The sequence below is a fragment of the Nannospalax galili genome, unplaced genomic scaffold, assembly GCF_000622305.1.
Source record: "Nannospalax galili isolate Female #2095 unplaced genomic scaffold, S.galili_v1.0 scaffold1093, whole genome shotgun sequence".
Lineage (NCBI taxonomy): Eukaryota > Metazoa > Chordata > Mammalia > Rodentia > Spalacidae > Nannospalax > Nannospalax galili.
The window spans coordinates 829809-836955 of NW_008333777.1; the positions used below are offsets into that span (position 1 = coordinate 829809).

Below are 7147 nucleotides of genomic sequence, written 5' to 3' on the forward strand. Positions count from 1 at the left end.
TGAGCTACACCCTCGACTATGAAAATGTATTAGATTTTATCAATTTAGTGTGTGTGTGTGTGTGTGTGTGTGTGTGTGTGTGTGCATGCGTGTGTGTGTGCATGCACATGCACTCACGTGCACTCATGTTCATGTGGAGGTCAGAGGACAACCTTCAAGAATCACCTCTCTTACCCAGTATGCCTTTAATTTTGCAGAGCCAGATGACTCTCTTTGAGCTCTAGGCCAGCCTGGCCTACATAGCAAGTTCCAGGCCAGCCAGGGCTACACAGTGAGACCTTGTCTTGGAAAAAAAATTCTGTTCTCTCCTTCCATCACTTGGATACTTAGGATTGAACTCGGGTTATCAGTCTTGGCAGCAAACATCTTTACCTGCTAAGTCATCTCACTGGTCCAAAAATGTATTTTAAGTTGGGCCATTTAAAAAAAAAAAAAAGATTAAAAGCCCCTTATGAAGAGATATCACCCTTTGGTGTTCTGACTGCTAGAAAATGAAACTTCCTTAAAAAATGGATATGTGAATGAAAAATAACAAGAAACTAAGAAATTCTTGCTAGACTAGAAAACAAGATTCTTGCGTTGATGACCCCACCTTGGCCTTGACATCCAGCAGAACCTTCTCAAAAATACTGTGATACTCTTTGGCACAGAGCCTGGGACGGCACTCTGAGCCACATGTCTTGGGGTATGGTCCTCAGAAGCTCCTGTCTCTAGTGATATGACAGTGCCCCACATACCTGTTTCACCTCCACAATGCTGCAACTCCCAGGCAGCCCTGAAGCGTCTGGTCCCTGGCTCAGCAGAGGCATCCCATACTCTGGAGATGTCCCATACAGGCCTGTATGCTAGTTTCCCTGTGGTCCAGCCCCACTATTCTTGACAGTTGGTTTCAGATCTCTGTGTGAAATAGGGTAAGATCCAACCTCTCTATCCCTGGCCAGTTCTGATGTCAACTACAGGAGGTCTAACCCCATTCAGAACAGACCTTCCTACATTAACTTGCATATACGCATTCATTCATTCACTCATTCATTTCTTCAGCATCCATTCTGACTATGGCAACAGTGGACATGAGTCTTGTCCTCGCAATGGGCTCAGTTCCCAGCTCCTTCTCTAACGTGCCAGGTGACTCAGGCCAACCACTGTCCTTCTTAGGAATGCGGTCCAGCAGTGGGAATATGAAATGCAGGGGCTGCAAAGTCCACGGTGATAACAAATCACCTCTTCAAGCATGTGGAAATATAGACTCTAGGTAGAAATACGGGCTTGCCTAGAGGCACACAGTGTGTACCTGGCAGAGCTGTATGGACACTGGCAGGAACTTCAGAGGCCAGGTCTCCTGCCCTTCTGGTTTGGTCTTCTCCCTGACCTGTCCTTACCTCCGGATCCTCCAGCTATCTCAAGGACAAGTGAGTCTTATCCTTATCTAATTGGAAATGCATGGAGTTATAGGAGGTCAACATGAACACCAGAAAGGTTCCAACGTCTTGAGACAGCGGCTTAATAGTTGTGGCACAATGGTATTCTAAGGAGGACGTGAGGTTGCGAGGGCCCACATCAGGAACAGAAGCACTGAGAAGCCTCTGAGCCCATGCAAATGGAGCCAACCCCCCCCCAGCCCTTCCCATCTGCCACATTTCTACCACATGGCTCAGTTGGTACACACAGCTAAAATCTTCCACAGTTCACCAATTCAAAAGCTCTAACCTGCAATCCAAGCAACCAGTGTGCTTCTCTCTTGAGATTTCTCTTTCTACTCCAAAGAGAGAGAGTTTTAAACATTCTATCACCTACCTATGCTTATTGCTGTGCCAGGAGATCTGGGGTCCAGAGCACGGAATAGACAGATACAGCCCTGGCCTCAAGGAGGACATACAGAGACAACTGTCATGAAGCACAGAGTGACAGAAGTCCTTGGTGCCCTGGTGAAGCTCTGTTTTAATGTCTATCTATGCCTTGGAGAACCTGTGGTTTTCCTGGGGGTAGAGACCATGTGGTATCCTTTGTCCACCCCCTCCTGAAAGATACTACAGCCTTCTGAGAGAATGACAAGGTAAGAACACAGATCTCTAGACTTCCTGAAGACTCCACAGAGCCAGGTCCACAAATGACCTGTTCCTATCACAGCTACCCCTCCAAGGCACCACACAATGGTGGATCTGTGGGACTGTGCCCACCAGAAATCACCCTGCATGTTCCACAGGATCATTCAGAGAGTCACCTGGAAGCCCAGCATGGCTTCTGAGACAGGAGTGACACCTGGGTCACACGAAACATCAGCCTTTCAGGAATCCTGGAAATTAAGATGAAAAGAGCATCCAGTAGGTCTGAATGAGGCATGAACTGTTCTAGGCGGCCCTTGGGGGGAGGTAGAGTGGAGGAGGGCACATGCAGCTTTCTCTAGGCATAGAACAACATGCCTGTGGTAGAGCTTCTTTGCTGCCCTACCGCTACCCTACTGAAAACTGGGAGGCGGTCAGGAATGGCACCACATTTGTACTTGAAGAAAAGCAAGTCACGGTGAGGAATAGACAGTCTGTAGTGGCGATCGCTGGTGAGCAGAGTCCCCGGAGAGGGAACCTGTTCTGGCCTGTATTGATGAGATGCTAAAGTCCAGCTGGAAAGAGCCATGAACACTTCACACACCTTCATTCTTCTTAAGCTGCTACAGAGTGAAGGCATTATTATGTAGGCAAAGAGCTAATCTTGCGCACAGGCATGGAGAATACGTTGCCAGGCCTGGGTCCTTTTTCTAAGACCAAGTGGAAAGATGAGTTGAGCATACATGAATTTCTGTTTTATGGTCCCCGTTAGTGGAGCACAGTCAACTCCCGCTCCTCTCCCTTGCCTTGTATAGGCCATGCAGTTTGGACTTTCCCTGAAGGTCCAGTGGTAGATCTGAGGTTAGCTGTGCCTGATGTTTGAGTGGTGATGGCATGTCCCACTTCCAGCCGGTGAGACTCAGGAGACATTTGTTGGAGGCAACTGAGAAAGTTACTTCATGTACTTTGAAGCAAGTGGGAAAACTACTCTTACTTTGCCCCGTGGAACATGAACAGGTGAGCAGGAGCCCTGATGAGCGTGTCTACTACCTGAGGTCCCAAGGGAACCCAGCCTTTGAAAGAGACTGGCACAGGTCCCTGAGGCCATGCCTACAGGCCTGGATTAAGTAACTCTAAGTATGTGAGGTACTAAGTTCTCATCAGTTACTCCCTAGAGTAGGCTATTGCCCTGATGCCAGCTAGCCTGCTCCAGCCAGCACAGTCACTAATCAAAACCAACGACTTGGTGATTAGGAGTGGAAGTTCTGCTTCTTGCTCCCTGTGTGAAACTGGACAATTTACCAGCCCTTCAGAGCATCTGTTTATTAATCTGTACAGTAGGGACATTCGTGTTATTGTGGAGGTGTTTATCAACTGGGACCGTCTATTCTGCTATCTGAAAAACTCCTCTTGGCAGTACCTTGATGGCATTCAGTTCTGGTGAAAGACAGCTGCCCAAGCAGAACAGACCAGACTGCTTTTCCCAGCCAGATGTCCGGTTGTGAGGTGCACTCCACCCATCTTGCTTGAAGGAGATGTGGATATGGTCAGAAGAGCAGCAGTGGTGGGCACACCTCAGGTGAGTCGGGCAGCAGAGGAACAGAGCTCAAGGGCAGAAGTTCAAGACTAGCTCTGGAGAACATGCTATAGCCCACCTGGCTGGCTGCGGCTCCTTGAGTCCACACTCCTTTTCACAGCCTCATATTCTACCCAGCTGACAGCTTTGAACGTGCTTCCAATAAACTTCCTCCCCTTCTGACAGTGACTCAGCCTCTGCTGCTTATAGCCAAGAATGCTGGCAGATACAGGGCTTTCTATGCAGGCTGTGGCCAAGCTTTACTGCAGTCAGATTTGTAAAGCATTTCACTGAATGGCTAGCAACTGATCAGGGTCAGAACAAGTTAACTATTGAGATGGTTTCAGACTTCGAAGCATGGCCTCATGAAGGGATGATCTGAGTAAAACACAGGTTTGTGTTCCCAAAAAAGAACACCTAGAATTCTGGCTCTGTAATTGACAACTTCTCTTCACACTCAGATGTTGGATGCTTAGGGTCTCACATTTGCCATATTCAGTGTGAACTGGCAACATTGTATATGAACACAATACGGAGACACGGATCATCCAAATCCAACAAGGACATCAAGTGATGATGTTGGCAACACATTTCCCTTCTTCTGCAAACCATAGTTTGCTGATCTTCACATTAAAAAAGACTGCAGGCTCAGAATACACAGCTCATGGTAGCAGGACAAAACCAGAGAGGGCAAGGGTAGGGGTCAAAAGCCAGCTCTACAGGGCAAACAACTCTCTTGGGGACATGGCTATAACTGCTTAGCTGGGCCTCTTGGCTACCAGACATGCTTGGAGTGGCTGAATCTGCTTCTTACCTGACAAGAGTATAAGGCCAATGAGTAAGGTATTTGGCCTTGCTTTGTAATTTGGAACATTTCAGACACCGGCTGCTGCCATCATTACCATCATCATCGCCATCATTACCATCTCCATCGTTATCACCACCATTACCACCATCAACATGACCACCATCATCATCACCATCATTCCCACCACCACCATCATCATCATCATCATTACCATGAGCACTGACATTACCATCGTCACCATCATTATCACCATCAACACAATCATCATCTCCTTGTCCTTAACATTTAGCTATTACATGCTACAAGGATGAGCTAAATATTTTACACACTTTAGTTCACTTAATCCTTAGAAAAACTTTCTGAAGGGCTGGAGCTGTTGTTTGATGATGAAGCACTAGTTTAGCACGCATAAAATCCTGGGTTCACAAAAACCTACCTCTGCACCACCAGAAAGGAAAAAAAGTAGCCTTATAAAGGCAGGAACTGTTTTCATCAATACACTGATGCAGAGGGAACTCGAGTAAGCAGCCCTAGGTCATGTAGCTCAAAGGTGGAGGAATCATGATAGGCCCTCGGGCTCTGCCAGATCCCTTATCACACAGCTGTAACTCACCAGTGTCACCTCCCCCGACCCTGGCACACCTTTGCACACTCTGACTTAATTTCAGCCTAGCCCACTTTCCACAGACCTTTCTCTGCAGCCATAAGAGTCACACAACAGAATTTTTGCCAAAGTGCCTTTGTGTTTTTATTTGTAAGACAGGTTTTATGCTTGGGTTGGTGCTGGTGGCTGATTCTGTCTCTTCTTTATGTTATAAAGTCTTAGGTACATGCCATAAAAATGTCCCATGATGCTTGTGGCAATATATTGATCATAACCATTTAATCTTGTGTGCAAAGCCAAGGGCTAGGTACACACTTCTTTCTGAGTTTGGCCCACAGGTTTGAGCTCATAAATCTACACTCACATACTAGTGCTGGGGCGGGGTTGGGGGGAGGAGGTAAAAAAGGATTATTTATGAATGGGATTCTCAGGCATTCTGCCCCAGATTAATTGCTTTCAATCCTATTTTATGGAGGTCCATTGGGTCAATGATGGGAAAATGAATCTCAGTCATATAGCTTCAATGGGGAAAAAAATTCAGAAGTCACATGTATCTTACTGAAGTGTTGATGTACAGTCAGGCTGGGCTGTGTCCCAGGGTACAGAGGGCAAGACTCTGCAACTCTGGAGGGGGCATCTGTAAGGATGATGATGCCCACGCGCACCTCAGAGAGCAGCTGTAGCTTGCAGCGCCAGGGTCGCTCCAGCCAGCCTTCTCTGACTTTTTACTACTCCTGTCGTCTTCCAGGGAGGCGGAGCACAGATCAATAAGATGCTCGACAGTGGTGCCTGCAGCATGGCCATTTCTCAGGCTAGACACTGATGGCACCTATCACTAGCAATAAAAGGCCACGGGAGACAGAATGGAGGCCTGTCCATTGCAGACCTGTCCACCAATCTCTGATAAACATCTCCCGCATAAGCCTGCAGCAAAGAAACCATTTCAGGAGGCAACATGCCTGCCCTCTCTGAGGACCAGTCCATTGTGTTCCTGGTGTGCTCTGCGCAGACAGAGTCTGCTGGCTCCAGGGAAGGTATTGCGAAGCCCCATGTGCTACTGAGTGAGATCCATTCCAAATTAAATTATTTGAGGGAAGCCACACCTCGTCAGTCCTTTCTCATTTTTTGGAGAGGAAAAGATGTTGTTCTGCCAAACTAGTTGCTGCAAGTGCTATTTTTTCATCCTTTCTCCTGCATTTGAAAAATAACTGGTCTGGAAGTTGCAGCCGGAGTAGGTCTAAGTAGCTTGTCCCTCATCATCCTGGGTGGGCATTCTTTACTGATTTCGGTGGCCTAAAAAATATTGCCCAATCCTAAAACTGCATAAACATACAACCACTGGGTTCTTTTCCTCCCTTCCACCCTGCACGCACTACATGGGACTGTGAAGCACTGAATTCACAACATCCTATGAAAGGCAGGTGGGCAGGGCAAGGGGACACGGGGAAGCCCTCTCTGGTCTTGGGTTTAGACTCATAATACTAAACAGAATAAAACTTAGGAAAATGGCACAATGAAAACTTTCCCAAATCACTTTAGGCAATCTTCAGAGGACGCCACGGTGGAAAGAGGCAAAGCATTTTTGCACAGGACGAACCACCCCAGCGGAGACTCCTACACTCAACATCACTCACACTGAGATTAGGAAGCATTTTATTGTGGGACACTTTCCTGTGCTGTGCGGGCACTTGGCATCCTCCCTGGTCTCTCCCCTCTAGGTTCTTCCTACCACTCCCAGTTGTGTTAGCCAAAAGATCTCCAAATGTTATACACTGACCCCAGGCTAGACCCTTTAGTTGAAAACAGCTGCTGCTTGCAAAGGTGTAGAGGCAGGAACAAGGCTGGTATTACGGCTGATTTTGGTTGTCAGTTTGACTTGATTGATATTAGAACACTCTAGGGGTGTGTGTGGAGGGTGTTCCCAGGGGAAGTACTGACTGAAGGGGGAAGACCATTATGGGGTGGCTAGCACCATCCCATAAGCTGGGGTCCCAACCACGGGCATATATTCTCCTCTATTCTCCTCTTCTCTTTCTCTCTCTCTCTCTCTCTCTCTCTCTCTCTCTCTCTCTCTCTCTCTCTCTCTTCTTTTTTTAAAAAGGCTCCCCCTCTGCCCC

The 7147-nt window shown here is 47.4% G+C and overlaps 2 long non-coding RNA genes across 3 annotated transcripts in view; both read right to left on the bottom strand.

Annotated features, from left to right (window-relative positions):
• LOC115069501 overlaps positions 1–7147 on the bottom strand; it is a 156056-nt gene that overhangs the window by 137326 nt on the left and 11583 nt on the right. The window lies entirely within an intron of this gene.
• Positions 1–7147, bottom strand: part of LOC115069503 — a 31862-nt gene that overhangs the window by 23735 nt on the left and 980 nt on the right. The window lies entirely within an intron of this gene.